Source organism: Apus apus, chromosome 3, assembly GCF_020740795.1.
Source record: "Apus apus isolate bApuApu2 chromosome 3, bApuApu2.pri.cur, whole genome shotgun sequence".
Classification (NCBI taxonomy): domain Eukaryota; kingdom Metazoa; phylum Chordata; class Aves; order Apodiformes; family Apodidae; genus Apus; species Apus apus.
Genome location: NC_067284.1, coordinates 110,136,607 through 110,157,653, shown reverse-complemented (window position 1 = coordinate 110,157,653; position 21,047 = coordinate 110,136,607).

Sequence of the window (21,047 nt, the reverse complement as noted above, 5' to 3'; positions counted from 1 at the left end):
TGGGCCATCCACCTGGAAGTTTGCTGACTGATATGGCATTGTGCTGTTATCTGGCTATGCTTAATTAGGGGTGCCATATCTGTATCTACATAGTCCACTGAGCATTGAGGACATACAGAAACAAAGACCTTGCAATAAGGACAGTGCTGATCATACTGAACAGAACTGGAACACCGTGGTGGGTAGAAAAAGGAGAAAGAAGCTGATATGAAATGAAACTGTTTGTATTCTTATTTCACAAGCAGTTTCTGGGTTAGTATTTTGTTTCACTACAAAGAAAGCTCAACATCACAAAGTCGTAGGACCAACAAAATAAGCCCATCCCAGAGATAACAGAAAGGCTGTAGAATTTAGAAGGGGGAAAATGCAGTTTCCAGTCAAGTGGTATGTGTGCTCCTGGTATGTGCAGATCCCACTACAGCTCAGACTCTTTTGTCATCCTCAGCATCTCTCATTAACTGTTATGGAGAATTCTAATTGGAAACAGCATGCTTAGCTTTTTGATGGGCTTGCACAAAGCACACATGCAGAATGCTTAACGTGGCCTGACGGACAACAAGGGACATGTTATGGGCTGTATCTGCTGGAGGATATCTTCTACACAGCACTCACTAGTCCTACAGAGCATGCACAGTGTGCAATCATCTACCTATGTTGAATGGATTGGATAGTGGATTTTCATTAAAAGCACCATTCTCTTCATCACTGGGAGTATAATACATGATCTGGGCTACTACAGAAGGATGTTTGTTGCAATGCTAAAAAAAAATATTAAAAATCTGAAGTTAAAGCTTTGGAGCCAGAAGCTGTGATGGTACACACAGAGGACAAAATTAATTTTCGTCTGAGATTTCCAGTCAACAACATATCAAAAAAGCAGAAAAAATAAGGAGGGATATGTCAATTATAACAAAGCTTAGAAAACATGGTCTTATTGCTGTGAACTCCTGGGAAACCACAGAATGACAAGGAGGCAGGAAAGACATAAGACATTTTCATACTTCAATCAATAGGAAACTGCCTATTACAATGATGATGGTTATATGTTCACTAAATAAACTGTCTTTTAATTTACTAAGGGTATTCTCCCAGGACAGTGAATGGTCCGTGTTAAACTCTCAAGCACTCAGACTCCAAAAAAAGGATGAGACACAGATTTATATGCAAATTTGGAATCAAAATTCGGCCTTGTCACTGAAATGGAGCATATCTCAATTGAATTTTCATTGCATTTCACACCCATTTTTCAAATTGCTGTCCTCAGAAAGCTTATTTATTGGTCAGAAAATTCTGTTTGTCAGGACCAAGAAACCAAGTGGTGGCTAAAAGGACAAGAAAAGAACATTCCACGTGAATAATTATTCTTTGGTGATACAAAGAGCTACAGAGCAGTTCATGGAGGGAAATGAAATGAGAAAATTCAGAGGAAAATTTAAGTTGGAGTTAGAAACGATATTAAAGTTATTGCTCTCTCTATGCATATTAAATATGCACAATGAAGACAGATTGCTCATAGCAATCTTGTAATATAATGTTACCATAGAACAAATCCAAATGAAAACATTCAGAGTCATAGGTTTATATGAACGTTTCTCTATTTCTCCTCCCCCCCCAAGAACACTTTATTTTTCATCCCTCTTCATAGAAGAGGTCAGATTTCCAAAAAAACTCTTCTCTCCTTGCAAATGTCCTTAATAAACTGAAAATGATTACATTCATGGCAGTACAAATGCACCAACAGTAGTGCACAAATTAATTAAGGCAGGTTCACAGCACAGCAAATTTTGCTGAACCTGGCCATTTTTGTATGCTTTAATCCCTTATAAATGCCTGTTTTCCCAGGAGACATCTTATCAGGCAAACATTGTTCTGGCATCCCAGAACATGACAGACTGTCATTAGATAAAGGAGAAGGTTAATAAAATAGAAATCCAGGTTACAAGCAATGTTTTAGCCAGAGGCATCCCATGGGTTGTGGTGAAGCAAACAGCAGAATAGTCAAATGCAGCAAATTAGTCAGCAGAAGAGTGCCAAATATTCAGCTTTTATTCTATAATTAGGATGTGCCAGCAGAACCTGAAAGAATTCTTTTTGTTGAAATACTTGGACTGAGTTTCCTTTGGTCCACAGACTCCCATTTCAATCTCCCAGTAGTCTGGGGGGCACAGTGCATCAGGAAAGGTTTCCTCAGAAGTCATTTTGTGAGGATAACATAAGCAGGGGGTGGGGGTTTCCCCTTTTCTTTTGTTTTGTAAAACATTTCTGGAAATGCCTGGTAGAGCTTGTGTGTGTCAAGTGGAATGAGAATGCATGGGAATATGGCAGAGCAGGATTACTTCTCTGGCTCGTCTCAGATTAAAAGCAAATAGTCTGTTTTATTGTGTCACAGGATGATGCTGTCAGCTGCAAATATTTCTGCAAAGTAAGTATCTTTTCCTGATAGGTACTGTTGAGACATACAGAAGTGACCATTGCCCCCAGGCCTTTGGGTAAGATGGAAATCAAACATTTGAATGAATCAATAATATGAGGAAAGGACAGGGTTTAGCTAGTGGTTTGGAAGATAAGTTTTGCTTTTTTCGTCTTCAGAGATGTCAGAGGCAGACTAGGAGAAGAGAAATAATTCCTGCTATCATCTCTGTAACCTGAGCAATGCACTACCTTTTCTGATCAAAATATATTTGAAAAAGAAAGAAGTGATTGCTTAGATTTTAGAAGACCATTTGTTCCTGTTTCAAGAAAGAAAGAGGAAATGAGCATTAGGTCCAAGCTGATGAATCCTGAGGAGAAAACACGGGAAGCTTATTCCAGAGGTGGAGGAAGATCTTTGAATGGATCTTCAATATGTTTGGTGTCAGTGCTGATTTACACTTACTGATCTGGCAGATCTGCCTGAACTCTGTGGGAGATTTCCTGTGACTTCAATTGGTTTTCTTGTGTGACTTGACTTTACAGCCTTTTTTGCTCACAAACTGTGGCAGCTGCCATGTGCTGATGTCAACAGACCCTTTCAGTAAAATCTCTCCTCCCTACTGATGTTTGAGGAAATATCTTCTGCCACAGCCAGCTGGAAAGCTACTTTCTCCATGTCCATAAGAAACTGATGCATCTATGGATGGGATTTCAAGAGCTAATAGAGCTTAACTTTGTTCCCTTCAAACTCCCTGATAAAACTTGCGCTGGGTCTTTTAAAAGCAGAGTTAGGTTCACGTGGGGCTTTCCTGAAACTTCTGTTTAACTTCTGAGGTGCACAGGTCAGAAGGAAAGAGTGAAAAACAGCCAAAGGAGGTGATTCAGAGAGCTACTCTACTTACAAGGCATATCCTTATTTCTTAAAATAAAGAGGATAGGTCTGATTCTAGTGTATGACTTGGAAGAGAAGACAGGAGGTGAATGGCGACAAGGAGGGGAGAAATTGAAATGACAAGGAGGCAAAAAGGTTTTAAAAAATTGCAGTTGTATCTGTCAGGACATTTTCTAGTGTCTCCATGATGGCACAGCAAAAAAATCATTCTGTTGTCATTGTCATCTAGGTTTGATATAAAGGTCCGATACAGAAACACATGCAACATTTCTCTCCCAGGAGACTGATCCTGAAGTCTTAGTGCCCAAGTGAATAATCTGTGTGCTTTAACCCATGCTTTCCATAATTACACACCTATACTTGTTGTCACCCCTTAGTGCAACACAGAGCACTTGGTGTCTACACTTTTCAAATGTATGGACTTCCCTCTCTTACCTTGTACTGTAGCTGATTAAATATTTTAACCACTGCCTTGCCAGTTTTTCTGCACAACTTACAATTTGTCACATCCTTGAAGCTGCTCTGCACCTCCCTTTCAAACTGATGACAATCTCTAGAAATGTATTAGGCCAAATTGCCCACTGATGCCACCTAGGTATTACCTAGCTGCTTGGACGAATCAAGACAGGAGGAAGAGAAGTGTGAAGGCTCTCCAGAGTGGTGGCTGTGATGCTTGCTTCAGTGTCTTACCTAAAGGCAGGGAAGTGCTGTGTGGAGAGAAGAGTTAACATTACTCTTTGCTGACTGCTGTACAAAAAGAAACAGAAATTAAAATAAAAGCAATATCTAAAAAACAGCAGAGCAAACACTGTCTCCAAGTCTACCTTTAATAAAACTATCAAGTTTCCCTGTAAGTTCAAGTTTTAATGGCAATCTACTCAGCAGAGTGTTCAGGCATGTGTTAGCCTTCTGGGTATGCTTACAGCTCTTGATAAGGTGCCTTTATCTCTAAGCAGGAATTAAGTAAAACTTAAAGTGTTTCTCTTAATCAGAACCTCAGCATATTCTGGAAGGTCTGTGTGAAGACTTTGTTGTCTTGTCATAGTTTACCTCAATCCCCCTATTTCCTGGCATTGCTTTTTTTTCAGAAGAAAAAAAATCCTTCCTATTTTACTACTGCAAAATCATTTTGATCAGAGAAGCTGATAGAAACTGGGTATAATATATACATAGAATCTTATGTCTATATAATATTTCACAAAGGCAATGACTATCCATCTATATGGAATTTTCTGCTCTCAGTGGAAGTGCTAATTGGCATTTCTTTGTTGCTGCTGCATTATCAGCAGTCTGCAAGAACAGAAAAAATCTTGCCATGCAGATTTGCTGCAGAGAGCAGCAGGCTGCAGGATGAGGACATTGCCCAGTTTGCTTTATTTTCCTTTTATTACAGACTGTGTATTAGTCATGGAATAGGTCCTGAAGGAGATAAGCATTTCCACTGTGAAGAGTTCAGTTAAAGCCCAGTGTTTTAATTAGAGACTTAGTCTACTGGCCTGTGACATAAGGGCAGATGAACAGGTTGCTAGGTTGGGAACCTGTAGTTCAGCAACTACTCCAGTCACTGGCCTTACAGAAACCCTCACTCTAAATCAACCCAGAGTATAGGGGAGGGAGCTCATCATGCATGCATAAAAGAAGGCACATAGACAGCTACTGGAGTTATCACAATGGAAGTTCCTACCACAGCTTACATTTTCATTTGCCTGCATCTCAGGTTTAATACTAAAATTCAAGCAGTTCTTTCTTAGATAAAAACATGAAACAAATTTTGAATCACGTACACCACAGAAGGAAAAAGACCACTGCTGTAGCTACTGAAGACTGCAGATGTGAGAGGATGGTCTCTCTGGGAGAAACATCATCTTTTCTAATCTCAAAGGAATAAAGCAGTGATTTGATCACAGTCTCAAGTACCTACAAATGGAGAATATTTATTACGGTTCTAGATTAAAATGGAAGGATGTTTCAGAGTATGTAACACCTACAAGTGAAGACAGACAGATAGAAATAACAGAACTTACATTAGGGGGGATTCCCACTGTAACAACTTCAAAAGCACAGTGCACTCCTTATGACTTTCACAAGCCAAAAGCTTTGAAAAACTAAAATACAGACATTAATCTCAAATAAATAAATGAACAAACATCTTTATGCTGAAATCAGAGTAAGATCCTGACATTCTGTGTCCAATGGTACATGGCAAGTCAGACAGTGCAATCATGATGACTATTTTTGTCTTTCCCTCTCTTTGAGGTATGCTTTAGTCAAATCATTCAGTGAACAAGATTTACAAGTACATTATTTCTCAAATATCGAATGACTTTCATATAAATTTCAAGCCCTTGACTTAAGGACATGGTTTGCTGAGAAGGTGTATTTGCCCAGTATGAAACAGATGTCTTGTACTTTGAAGATACTTTTTTTTAGCACGAAGGCAGTAATTTAAAAACATGAGGCCAGCTTTATGCTTCTGACTGTTTTATCTCTCTCTCTTGCACCAGTAGCCTCCTTTTAATTGTCCTCAAGTCTTCTGTTTTAACTCCAGTTTACTAAAATGCTTTTAACCTTTTAACAGGACACATTTACTGGCATACTACGTTATATTTTGATAGACAAAAGACTTTTCAAGTTCTGAAATGTCTTCTAACATTATTTTGGAAAACCAGTTCTTAAATATTATTTGACCTAGAAAGACTCTGAAATACAAAATATCTTGCTTGCATTGCTTGCTAAATCAGCCTCTGTGTTATCTGGAAGGCTGGACATGAAGAGTTATTGACTCCAAGTTAGGTATTTCTACAAAACACAGTGCTACACATTCTGCTCAGAGAATTGAGCAGAATATGTGTTGTTTAATTCCTCTGATATGCAGTCTAGTCTACTGACAGATTTTAAGACTGCTCAGATAGCATAAAATTCTAATAAATATATCATCTATCAAATGTTGTACAACCTGTTCAGACTTAGATTATCCAGTTACCTTCCACAGTTACAGCTGTCAGATGTTCAATAAACCTAATACAGCATATTATAAAATCTGGGCTTTGTGCAGATAGCCAGCAAACCCTTGATGGAGACAACCTGCTCCAACCTATTCCCTTCTGGGGCAAAATGTAATCTACTATGTGTTTCTAAAGAAGAAAAATTAGGAATGCAAATTAGTAAAAAGTTGAATGAATGGCAACTTTATCAAAGCTGTTTTCTTCATACTGTTGCTCAGATAAACAAAACCTTACAGTTTTCCATCAGGAAATGTAATTTGAATAATACCTTAATTTTTGCTGCTGTGTAATTTAAAGAAAGAAAAATAACCCTCAAGATTTTATATGTTTAAAAAGATCCCATAAAAATGAGAGATCTTTTTAAAACAATGCTTTTAGGGCAGAAGTGAAAGATACTTCAGATTAGTTGCTACTCATTTCCAAGATTCTGTTTTATCTGTAAGTGTAGCCTGCAGGCTTAAGATCCTTGCAGAAAATAATTCATAATGAAATAGATTTCCATGTGAATCTTATCACAAGGTACACTGCTTCACACTCCTAAACTATTTTGGCAAGAAACCTTCTTAAAAGCCTCGGCGTCGGCATGACTCTGATAAAAATGAATGATTTACAAAGTCATATTAACATTCATACAGAGGAAATGAGGAAAGTTCTTGATTAAAAAGCTGTTTTTAATTAACTAGGGTTTAAATATTAGCTTAAAGCATGCTGATACATTTTTGAACATTATCAGAGTATTAATGCAGATAAAACTGACAGGGTGTGAATCAAATTCAGAGGCTTAGATCTTGATTCAGTTGTCTAAATAGAAGCATCTCATGTCATTTGAGATATCCTCAAATTTCTTATCTGTCTCCATATTAATGTCCTAAATACTCTAGGACATCTCAGGTCGCTCTGTTTTCAGATATATGAGATACTTTACTAAGTGTAGTAGCTTGGTTCAGCTGACAAATGATGGACATGGAAAGCATTACCTGACATTACACAAGGTGTTGCTTCCACTTGTAGCCAATGCTCCAAAAGGATATGGTTTTCCTATAAACATCATGGTATACCATACCATACATCCCTGTGAAGATGCCTCATGTAGCCTAGGATGTCCTCAATGGTGGCAGATGCCTGTATGTGGACATTTGTGTCTGGGTGTCTACAGTGCAGGGATAAACCTATGAGCCAGATGTTTCAACTGCCTGACCAACCACTAACTCCACTGGTCTATCTTGTTGTAAGCATCAGGATACTGGGGTTGTGACATAATTAAAACACACACACCAGGATACATGTTTTAATAAGATAACATGAACCTTTGTCCATCATTTGTAGGAGACAAGCAATCACAATAATAGTGTGATCTAACATTTCTCTTTAACAAAAGCTAATAGAAAAGCAAATGTATCATCTCCTGCAGTTCTTTGGTGGAGAACCCTACACAGGAGCACTCTGGTACAGCATAAAACTGCAGAGCAGTTCAGAAGTGTCACAAAACACACAAATGTAGATGCTCAACCTGTGGCAGGATATAAGACATTTAGCAGCATTCAAGAGTACCAAAGATCCTGACTGGTAGAACCTACAGAAGATCTTTGTCCTTCTGAAGATGCAGCTGGAGACCTTATGTAGTAACCATAGAGCATAAAGTGGCATCAGATCTCTAGTCAATGCAGTCTATGGAGCCCAGATGGCCATTCAGCTTTCCTTGAATAAAATGCCTTGGGCAAACCTACTTAGACACAGACACCCCATGTCCTCTGAGATGCCTGCTCATCTTCACAGTCTACTTCATTAGGGCATGAGTTTTTCAAAAGTCTTGTTCACATCTGCTTTTGAAAATGACTTGGATATTTTAGGGTGGCCAGCCACGTATGTCTATGATCAAGCCCATGCAGACATCTACATTTTGGGTTTGCTAATCTCAGACTGATGATGATCAGTTCAGTTGCCTAAACATTTATTGTTTGAGTTGCCCTGTGACACACACGTAGCTTCCAAGTGCCGCTCAGGAGAGCTGAGGTCCTGTGTCATACCTGTTCACTCTGTGAATGTGTCTGAATGGTACTAAGCACCTGTGCTCTGATAACTGATGTGAAGTATAAAGGATTTTATCAAGACATCAAGGAGGATCTGGAAACCCAACATAAAGCATAAGGAAAGCCAAACCAAGAACAATTTGCAGCAGGAACCTGCATCTCCTAAGGCTTCCCCAGCCCTCGACATTTTTATGCCCTGATGAGAATTAACAAGTTTCTGCAGCTGATACACAGCTCTACCTTTCCTTGCATGGAGTTTAAAGAATTTTTTTTACTTGTCCCAATGTCTAGTGGCAAAATACCAACTCAGGCTGGACAAGAAAGGTGCTCCTACTGTCAAGGATGTGACTTTAAGAATCGGCAGTTAGTTTCCCTGGTGAGATCAGTGCCACATTACTGCTCAATGCCTAGCAAGTTAATGAGCCAGAAGATCCCAGGGGATACTGTTCCATGATGTATATGTTTAGCATATGTTTAACAATGCATACCTTTAGTTCAGCAAGGCTGAGGTTTTGTAACAAAGTGAACATAGAAACAACCTGGACTATACAGTCATATGTTGTTACTTAAAACTGATGTTACTAAAACAACATGGCCCCATTTAAATGTTGTCTTCCTTTATTCTGTCACATAAAAGCTCTAATTTAACATCCTCAGCATATGCAATTGCTGGCACTTGAGCTGCACTTTCTCAATGGGAGCCTTTCAGTATAGAGGTCTTTAGCTGGCGGTGTTGCATCAACTCAGATTCTATTTCCTTAGAAGAATTAAGCAGGCAGTCCTTTCCTTTTCTATTCCAGAAAGCAGTTAAGCATAAACTGATGGTTGAATGAAATCAAACTAAGTGTGCATTTAAGTGCCCTACTGAAGTGTATCACACTAATTTTTCAGGCTCTGTTGATAATGTGTCACAATGCACTAGCCTTTTTATCCTTAACAAAAGCTCTTTTACATAAGAAATTATATCAAAGAATTCACATGCAAAAATACCTAGGAAAGATTATAGGAATAGGCTAAGCATGAATTACATGCTTTCGGAATATATTCCCAGGTTACAATATTTCCCGAGACACTTTTATGGTCTCTGCATATTCAGTAACTTCAATGTAAACTTTTCTTGCCCAGTTTTAATATGAGTGTGTATAAAACTTGGGATATTCGCATGGGGTATTGGGCTGTTTAGTCTGAAGAAGAGAAGACTGACAGGGGACCTTATCTTATTAATGTTTATAAATATCTGAAGGGTGGATGTCAAGAAGGAGGGGCCAATCTCTTTTCAGCGGTGCCCTGTGATGGGATGAGGGGCAATGGATACAAACTGGAACACAGGAAGTTCCACCTCAACATGAGGAAAAACTTCTTTACTGTGAGGGTGATGGAGCACTGGGACAGGCTGCCCAGAGAGGTTGTGGAGTCACCTTCTCTGGAGACTTTCGAGGCCCATCTGGATGCCTTTCTGAGTGGTCTGCCCAAGATTCTGTGGTGGTTCTGCTCTGGCAGGGGGGGTGGAGTTGTGATCTCTAGAGATCATTTCCAACATCTAGCATTCTGTGATTCTGTATAATAAACCATAACCTTCACATTATGTGCATAACAATATCTGCATTTCTGCTGTTGATTTGAAAGGTCTGTCTGTGCATTTCTATTACCAGAGCCATTTAGGCATTGTCATTCAGGCATTGCCTCTGTTCCCAAGCATAAGGCTGTCCAATTTGCTCTGTCTTCTCAGGGACATTCCTGTGCATATTTCAGATCTTACAGATATTACAAATACCACTGGTATTACAGAATACAATGCACACTTGAGGTATCTCAAAGACACTGGATGTTTATGCTCAGGCAACTGAGCCTTCAGTATTCATCTCCTGAAAAGGTAGCAAGGAAAGGGAACCACCATGCTATTCTTTACTGCTCTGGTGGTCTTTTTGGGTGGAGGATAATTCAGTCCTCATGATCATTTAGTTATCACTGAGATTTGTCAAAGACGTAAAAGCTGGCTAAAAATGTGACACGGTTTTGTTCTGTGAACAAGTATTTTGTTTCCTTCTCTCTTTATTTTTTACCAGTATACCAAAAGAAAGCAAGAAAAAATAGTCATAGTCCTCCTGGAAATACATTTTCAAGGTAATGAAAAAGATAAAAGTCACGGATGTTGTCCCATGCTAGATTTTCTCTGGACCACAATATTAACTAGAATTTATTGGGATATTGAAAAGCTATCACAGTGAGTGAGAAGGAGCTGCAGCTTAGGAAAAAAATACTGACAAGGATGTAGAATCATAAGAGATAATAGATAAAATCTGACTTTCCATTGCAATTATGGGTAAGAAGTACCTTTTGAATGTATTAATGAAGTAAGAGTGGGAAGGTGATTTTCATCAGTTTCATGGCATTGGTAAGATTGGCACTGGAATATGATATAAAATAATAATATAAAATAAGTTTTAAACATGGACAACATGAAGAAGAGTCACATTTAATTATTATTTTTTTTCAGGCTGAAAAATAATGTTTTATAGTAAAATTTGTTTCTCTGATGAATAAAGAAAAAGGTGATTATGTCTAATTTACCTGCTGGGAGACTAAATTGCCATGGAATTCAGATTTTTTGTTAGTCCAGAACCAGGCATCCAGAGTTTCCATGCAGTTTGGAAGCAAGGATTTTGTTTACAAAAAAGTCAGACTGCAGGTGATGGGTGGGGAATGACATATGTCTTCGACTCACTCTGATAAAAAGCTGGGATGTTGCCAGAGTGCAGTATAGACAGAGCTAAAACATTGGCTTCATTGCAGAATACATAAACCTCTGCTGGGAGGAAATACGAGATACAAAGTGGCTCTTTAATCTTGCAGACAAATTCCAATTAGAAATGCACTGCACATTTTTTACACTAGGCATGATTAATCACTGGAACAAACTACCAATAGAATTGATGAATTCACCATTTCTTGACACCTTCAAGTCAAGACTGGATGCCCTCCTATGATTTATGGGATAACCAAACACATGTTACAGCCAAGTACAATACTTGTTATTGGAGTTAACACTGAAAGTAATAAGGTAAATTTTAGGGATGTTTTTCACACAGTGCAGGTAAAACGAGTGTTTAATTCTGGTTTACAATTCTCTTAAAGTGGATAAAGACTCCTATGATGGACAACACTGGTCTGGTCTACATGTGACCATCCTCCCCAGATTCTTACCTTGCCCTTTTCCTGCATTGACTGACATAGTTCCCCTGTGAAATTCAGACTCATAAAAGCTTTTTACATTTCTTCATTCCCAAATAAATGAACTATTTAATCTAACAGGAAGTTAGCAAATCAATAAGGTAAGAGATCCTAAACACTTAATTGAGTTTGGGTCCAAACACCTTCCAATGTGCATTAAACAAACAGAAGTGAAATAAAATAATAGAATCATCACAGAATCATAGAACGGTTTGGGTTGGAAGGGACCTTAAAAATCATCTAGTTCCAACGTCCCTGCATGAGCAAGGACATCTCCCATTAGACCAGGTTGCTCAGGACCCCATCCAGCCTGGTCTTGAACACTTCCAGGGTTGGGGATTCCACAGCTTCCCTGCGCAATCTGTTCCAGTGTCTCACCACCTTCACACTAAAGAATTTCTTCCTAATGTTTAACCTAAATCTCTCCTCTTCAAATTCTGATCCATTCTCCCTTGTCCTCTCACTACAAGCCCTTTTTAAAAGTCCCTCTTCAGTTTTCCTCTAGCCCCTTCAGGCACTGGAAGGTGCTATAAGGTCTCCTCAGAGCCTTCTCTTCTCCAGGCTAAACAGCCCCAACTCAACCTATCCTCATAGGAGAGGTGCTCCAGCCCTCAGATCATCTTTGTTGACCTTCTCTGGACTTTCTCCATGAGCTCCATGTCCTTCTTATGTTGAGGGCTGCAGAACTGGACACATGGGGTCTCACGAGAGCCAAGTAAAGGAGGAGAATCACCTCCCTGGCCCTGCTGGCCATGTTTCTTTTGATGCAGCTCAGGACCAGGCTGGCTTTCTGGGCTGCAAGCCTGCATTGCTGGCTCATGTTGAGCTTCTCATCCACTGTCACTCCCAAGTCCTTCTCCTGCAGACTGTCTTTGATCCATTCTCCACTGAGCCTGTACTTGTGCTTCAGATTGCCCTGACCCAGGTGCAGTACCTTGCACTTGTCTTGCTTGAACTTCACGCGGTTTTCACAAGCCCACTTCTCAAGCCTGTCCAGGTCCCTCTGGTTGACATCCCTTCCCTTTAGCGTGTCGACCTCACCACACACTTTGGTGTCATCATCAAATGTGCTGAGGGTGCACTCAGTGCCACTGTCCGTGTTCCTGACAAAGATGTTAAATAGCACTGGTCCAAGTACCTAATATCAATCAGTAAGACTCTTTAACTCAGCACTTGTTTTTTAAAGCTCAGTTCCTCAGGAGAGCATGGACTGGAAAGAAGTTCCTGATTGGCTGAATCCAGTTGATAGATATCTACAAGAGGCAGTTGAATAGTGCCTTTCATAACCTGACCAAATTCTTTATTAAGAAGGCAAACTCCATTGTCCTACCCCTATTTTCTCTTATTCTGAAACATGCTGACTATGTACTCACCTTGTGATTTTCAGCTCTCAAAGTCTATGAATAACTGTCTGTTTTTTACCCATGTTTAGCCTACTTAGCAATAATATATTTCTGGAGTGCAAATATCCATATATTTAGGCCAACGAACCATATTACATCTATACTTTATTTTTCAAAGCCAAACTCTTTTTCTTGCTTCATTTAAAGGCAGCTTCTCCATTCATACCATCACTGTATTGTTCTTTTTTCTTTATTCTTTTAGATAGAGTTGGTCATTCTTAATTGTGGATGACAATGATGGTCTAACTGAGGTCTCGGGAGGGCTGTAGATGATAAGAGTAACTCTCTCCATCTCTTGAAAACAGACAAGCTTTGCATTAACCTTTGTCACAGCTGTATCATATTAGTGGCTTTCAGTTATCCAGCAACTGTGTAAGACACCCAAATTCTTTTACTTTTCATTATTTGTGACTGATCAATTTCTACCTGAAGGCAGAAATGCTTTTTTATTGGTCCCTCAGGGCACAACCCTGTACTTTGTGCTAGTGAATTTGATTCCTTTTTGGAACTGCAGTTCATGCAATCACACAATTCTCCCAGTTCTCTCAACAAGAAAAAGGGAGCCTTCTGCAAAGAAATGGTCATCTCCTCAAGACCAAGTGTCTGCAAAAGTTACATTCAATGTAAAGGGGTCTAGAAACTGATGTCATTTACTCATAAACACACAGAGAGACTTGCAGATCACATTCAAGTTCCACCTGTAGGTAGCTCACAATGTTAATTACACATCTTCCTGGATGGTTTAAAGGAGTCACAAATACGGACAATGTATACAATTTATACAATGTAACTTTCAGATTATGTTTCCTCTTTATAATCTGGAAAATGTATTATAAACATATGTATAATTTAATAATTTATTTCCATAATTACTAAACTTTTGGGTAAAGGCTATAAAAATGCATATAAATGACAGTATTCCTGCCTTGTTGCTGGTAATTAAATGGTCCTGAACAGTTAATATAAAACATACAACTAGTTACTAAACCAAATTATTTTGCAGTCACCATTTTAACACAAAGGGACTTCCCTGATGATGCCTATCTGCAGGTAAATGCTGTATACATAAAATATCAGAGCATGTACATAGTCTGTGTCTCCATTTTGGAGACTATAGAATTAAATATGAAGATTCATTACTGGCTTCATTAGAAGCACGGAAATATTCAATTTCAATGGCTGGATCTTTGTCACAAGGTAAGTTATTAATGGCTGTTTTGCATCTAATTATTCCCAAATGTTGTTATTGTTATATCTTAAATGAGGGGAGACTAGAAAGGAGATAATACAATTTGAAATTGACTGCCAACTTTTAAATGAGATTGTTTCTCCTGAGACGATGGTGATTGGAACTTGCATTAGTAGCTCATTGAAGCACATATATTTCTTCTGACATATGTCAGATTTAGATCTTTTAATTGATGCCAAAATGTTTTTCTGTTTTAAAGTATCACCACGCAAGTCTCCTCTCTATAAACTGTTTCTATTGTAATTATGCATTTGCAACACTCCAAATACATGTGCTGTTGCATTTAATGGGCATAATGCCAGCTGGTAATGTTCTCTGGTGTTTGTTCCATTGTTTATTTTCTTTCTGCAAAAATAGAACTGTATTATATGGGGGGGGTTCCACTTATAAAGTGTTTAATTATTTAGCAGAATAATGAATAATAACATATTTCAATATTTCTGTTGCTACACTAAACTGTACTGTTACGGTAAAGCTTGCTTATCATCGTCCATACAATAAAGCTTCAAACATCTGACCTTGATTTACAGATTTGGGTGAAATAAATATAAACTACTAGCTGATGAAGAAAATCTGTATTACTTCTAAAAAGGCTGAGGTTCAAATCTTCAAAGACCCTAAAACATCTAATTAACATTTTAAGTTCTGTTTTCAAGACAAAAATTAAGTATGTAACTCTGTACGTTGTATCATCCGTATTTGTGTTGATGTTACTCCTAAAGAATTACAACATAGGAAAATGAAAAGAGGACCTTGGGTTCTAAGAATATAACCTTGAGAAGAACTTCCTCCAATACTTTTGTATCAAACCTGACTGGAGTTTGAATATATTCATTTTTCAGCACATGTAGAGAATCCTTGTTTCAGTCTGAAGTGAACAGGCACTCCCTATGGGCAAAGGACCTGAGTGCAAGCCAGCTCAGACAGTCTTAGGAGTGTATTAGCACAGGGCTGCATTCTCTCTCGTTGCCAATCAGTAGAGACTATTAATCCTAAACGAATTCTGCAGTAAACATCTTTGCTTAATGTCTGGATTGTAGTTGGTTTATAACAGCCTATCTCGGAACAAAAGAGTGAGCTCCTAACTGCCTAGAAAATCTTGTGGGTTTGTGTCTTTAGAAGATAAACTTGATTCTGATAGGATGGCTTGAAAATGAGATACAAATCATTGTGACTAAAAGTGTTGGGTTCATTTTACCTAGTCCCAGATGTCCGTTCTGTACCTCTATGCCTTTGAGGTATTCTTATAGACTCTTGACATAGACAGTGGTAACAAAAGACATTTCTAGGTTGCAAACAGTCTCATCCAGAAATAGCAATCCAAAATAGGTTAGGTGAATTCTACAGTTGCTAATTTTTCTTCATTGCCTATAAAGGGAGGAAGAAGGACAATGCTCTGAGGAATACTTTGTGATTCCCAACAAATCCCTAAATTGAGCCCCACCTTGCTGTTGAGCTGAATTGCTCACTAGGCTCAGCGGAGAGTATTGACAAGATCTCTTCTGTTAATTGAAGTTTATTCTCTTAGTACCCATAAATTCACTTAAGTTTAGGTGTCTGAAACTTGAACGCAGTTGATTTGAAGGGATTTGACGCAGTTATCTAGAAGCAGACATCTAATATCATTTGAGGTATGCTGGAGTAACCCAGGAATCTGCATGGGATGAGCAAGAGATAAGACAAAAGGCCTGCAGAAGGACCTGTGTCCTTTTGTCCCATCAGGTCTCCATCAGGTGGGATAGAACATAACACTTCAAATGGCAGTAAATGCTTCAGTTTAAGGCACAGCTTCAGTGTCAGCATCTCACCCACTCATGGCTGGTGAGAACAATCACTGCAATGACTGCCTTTATATAAAGACACATATGAAAAGACAGACACTCTTAATGTTAAGAAAGAAGGAGTAAGAGACCAAAATCCAGAAGATAAGAGAACTGCCAGTCTATCACAGAGTCACCTCAGGTGATTCATTCTGGAGGGGAGATTGGGTAGTTCCAGCTGGCCTAGCATCACAGAGAGAAGTTTCTGTGAAGGGAAGTTTCAATGTTCCAGTTTAAGGATAGCCATCCAGGAAAAAAAAACACAAAAACAACAACAACACTTTAATCTTAAAGGACTAGACAAGCTAAGGCACAGTGATTCCAACCTTGATATTTGCAAGTCATGGTTCAGGCCCCTGCAGTCATAAGATTTAAGAAACCACACTATAGTTCCATTGGTCTTATGTATGAGCGTTGTTTGCTTTTAATGTCTTTACTAGACCCAGGTTACTCAACTTTTATTTCTCACCTGTCAAATGAGAATCGTCTTGAGTGAAACATCTAGAGACATGGCTCCAGTAAGTGGTGCTTTGGGAAAAATGCACCCAGGAGTTTCCTAAGAAAACATCAAAACATTGAGACTAGCTTGTACTTCATACGTTTAATTTCCATTGTAATTACTTCAATGGCTGTTCCCACATGGTCAGATCAGGCACAGGCAGGAGTCTTCCCAAGATGTTGCCTCCTAGCTCCTACACATTTGATTTGGCTTCAGTGCTGCTTATTTTCCAATGTTAAACTAGGACAGGCTGCACTGCTGTCAGCCATGATCCCTCTCAGGATGAGGAATCAATAGCTGCTGCTGGCAGAGACCCACCAACTCCTTTAGTATGGGGCTTTCACTGCTTTTATTCTTGCACAGCCTGTATTAATTTCCGCAGGGAAGTGTAGCTTGATATAAAACTTTCCATTCAGATAAGCAGATTTGACAGATTTGTCTACTTATTAATAGACTAAATTCAGCAGAATTTAAGATGCAAATTTATTCTTGGCCTATTTTCCTTCTTACACTTTCAGTGTGTTTTCTCCCCTGTGCTTTTTCCCTAGCTGTTTACATTTCCTCATCTCCTGTGATTCATATCAGCAACATTAAGATTTCTAAGCTTTTCATCTCCCATAATTCACTAGATCACCTTTTAAAGCTAAGAAAGGCGGCAACGTTGCCAGGAGTTTGCAGCCTTTCCTTCCCACTTGCCTTTGTGGGAGAATTATTAATGTCACCCCAAAGGGAAGAGCCAGGTGGGCCTCCTCTTCAGCAGGCAGAGCAGACAGAGGCCAAGCTCTGACAGCAGAGAAAATAAAACCCTGGTATAGGGAAGGGTGAAATAGTAACAAACCAGCTGAACCTTGGCGGTTTCTAGAAGTTACCAGCAGCCATTCTGCAGTGAAGGTGGGTCACCATGGTGGACATTTTGTGAGAAGAAATGACATACCAGCAGTCGTCCTTGCTGAGGGGAGGAAAATTAATATTGTTAGAGGCGGAGGGTAGTTCTGTGCTGGGTGCCATCAGAGTTCTCTTCCACCAGGGACAAGCACTGGTAATCTTTTGGGGCGTAGAGAGAATGCCAAAGACCTGAGAGATAGAAGAATGTTCTTCAGCTTGTTAAGTGAGTGGCACAGGCTGCTGCTCTGCTACAAGGGTAACAAGAGATACACCTCTGCTGTTCCCTGAGCTACTGTGCAGACATCTGGCAATCTCTTCCATGCCTGGGCACCTGAGGGCCAATGGAGGTTGCAGGCTCCTGCTCTGTGAGACCCTCTGCTGCTAGAGTCCCCTAGATATGGCAGCTGGATCATTGCTTTCTTGTGGAAAGACACAGGGAGTGTCAGGCTTCTGCCTGCCTTTGTCTCCTCAGCTTTGTGAGGAGCAAAACAGACTGAGTTCTGCCTTCCCCTCTCAGCAGGACAGGTGCTGCTGAACCCATCAGGATGCACCTCACAGGTCTGACCTGGAGCCAGTCTACCTGTTTGTGCTGATTCACGGATCAGAAGGCCATCAGCAATCATCATGGACATGCAGCCTGCTAAGGAGCACTGACTGTAGCACTTCCCACTCTCCTCATTCACTTTTAAATTGGTTGGAATGTATATATTTTTAGGAAATAATAAAACACCCATGCTCAGTTAAAAAAGCATTACTGTCAGAAAGGGATGGGAAACTGCTGATGCTGCAAGGCCTGGACAGGGCACGGCCAGGGAGATGCTTGGATTCTCAATACACCCAAGTAAGTGCAGTCCTGCTAACCAGGAGTATCCCCCACCTCCATCCTCCTGACCCCAGGAGCAGGATTGAGACCACTGGTACAGTCAGGAGCAGGGATTTGGTTTATCTCCTTGACAACTTTCCTAAAAAACAAAACTGAAACTCAACTATGGTCTGAAATATTGCCAAAAAAAGTACTGAGGTGGATTCATTTAATAGTAATACAGGAAAGTATGTCAGGGAAAAGATGTTCTTTAATTCCTCTTCAAATACAAGAAGTCTGATGGAATGAAAAATATTCCTTTTAATTGGGAAGTAAAACTTCAAGAGACAAAATTGATATAAAATTAGTTGTGCCTTTGAAAGCTGGTTATACAGTAACATATCCTAAATCAGTCCTTTCTAAGACAGAGGAGACTGCAGCATCTATCTTCTCCTAAAGACTATCTAAGCCTATCTTTATTTTTTCCACTCTGTAGTAGCTCAGACCCCTTGCTTCTCTTTTTCAGCACATGATATCCATCTTTAGCCAACAAAGGCAATAAGATCTAATTGAGGATCATGTTCTCATAATTCAGAATTACAAGGTTTCCCTGTGTTTCCTTTTATGCTTAGTTGTGTGCTGCCACTGATTTTGCTTAGTCTGTTGACTGTTGAGCTTTTGAGACAAATAAACCTCTTGCGTCAAAATAGTCTCAAAATGCCTGGAGATGTGTGTGTTCTCCACTATCATTATGTGGCATCAGCATCATAGAAAGTTTGATTGAAAGTTTTTGTCAGGCCGTTGTCAATGTCAGATGTACTTGTATGGATTCCTGCTTGAGATGCAATTTTACATCAGCTCCTGCAATCTTTCTTTGGATGTTTTCTGATGCTCCCGGGTGCTCCAGCTGTTTACATGACACAGAGTCAGCCAGGTTCAGTTTATAGTGGGAATTGTCCCCTCCACTTGGCCAGATACAGGGCTGAAGCTGAAGATCTCAACTTGTCGGATCAAGTGTAGTTTCCATGGTGGTGGCAGCACTGTGATATAGAAATTGCCACTTTAACATACACTCAAAATAATTTTCAGAATGCTTTTTGCACTTCCAAGCTAATACCTGCAGATTAGTGAAAAGCAATGGTTGCATGTGAAGAAGAAGACAATATATAACTAGTATTTGCTGAAATTCTGCAAGTCAAGGTAATTGCCTTCCATTATTCTGGATGCTAGGGTTACATGTTCACTTAAGTACTATTTGTAAGATCTGAAGGTCACCTAAGCTACTCCTCAAAGGTTTTTTTTTCCACCATCCAGAGCTCTTAAAGAATGCAAATGTTTTCCAATAACCAGAGTATTTTAGCTTCAGTGTTCTTTCCTGGCCAAATAATGAGGTCAAGGAAACTTTATTGTTAGTGAAGATATATTTTTTTTATACCTCATTTAGGCTTTGGGATGGATCAGCCTAAAATGGAGCATAAATTTTGTGACTGCCTTTTCTTCACTTGTTTGTAATCACTCTTTAGATCTTTCAAGGGCCTGAGGTATATTTTCAAAGTTGTAGGAAAAGCAGTTTAATTGCTCACTCTGTATTTTATTCATGTCAGATGATGTATTTGCTGCTAACTAGGAATACATGTGTATGCACTCATATAAATACATAGCACTTTAAAAAATATCCCACCCCTCCAGTTTATTAATCAGCCACCAAAGAGCAATACATCTTGAGGGATTTTTTAAAATATATCTTACCTTTGCATTTTTCCTTGTATCCTGTAAAATGTTACCTTTTTGAAAAATTGTATTGAAAATAAGTGTAGCCATCTTTTTCAGTTCTCAGAAACTTCTTTCTACCCATCAAACCTAGGGACCATTTTCTTCTTATACATGCTGGTTAAAAAAGCTAGACATAGCAAAAGTAATACTGCTCAATTTGGAAAATTTCTCAGGTTTAAAATACCTGCACAATATTTTCCACTTTAAATACAAACCCTATATTTTTTCCCTGAAAGTTTGCTATTTAAACATGATCACAGAAATATTTTTCAGACTCCTTTTTTTACATAACCAAAGGTATTGGCATAAGAATGCAGTTCTGCATTTTCTGGTTAACTAGTCAACAAATCAATATATTTTTTCTTTCATATGAATATTTAGGTCTGCATGAGCTCACATTTGTACTTATCCTGGGGGGAAGTAAAGCATAATTCTGGAATTCAAATCTTTATCTGCCAGAGGAAGGAATTTGCCTTCAGGTGAGGGGATATGTTATAGTGGCCCATAGTTTTCATTTTCACTTTATGATCCTTGACAAAAGCCAAATCGACTAAAGGAAAATAAAGATTTTTCCTCTGGACCGAGTATTTTAACTTAAGCAAAGTGGGAACAGTCCAAAGTTAAGTGTAAGTACCATTTACAGACTGACAAAGAAATGTATTTTCTATGCAATAATTAGAGGTCTCCTTCAGAAAGTGGGGAGTCCCAGAACAGAAGGGGATCCCCTTGTCTCAGAGGAACAGACTAACGCCCCTGACACTGGAAGGGAGTTTCCTAAGCAAGGTACTCTGGGCTGAAGGGTGAGAAGGGATGAAAGAAAGAGTGAAACTGAGTCTGGCTGTCAGCAACCATGGGGAATTTTTTTTTTTACAGAGGAATGAGTCAAGAGGAAAAGCAATATGCCTCCACTTCACACTGTCTCTGAAACATGACTCGTTTTGAGTAAAAATTTTCAGTATCTTCAAATGCAATTTGTCAATAGCTCAGGACAATAAAAACAGTATTCATTTGCTGTAAACATAGGAACACAGGAAGTTCCATTTAAA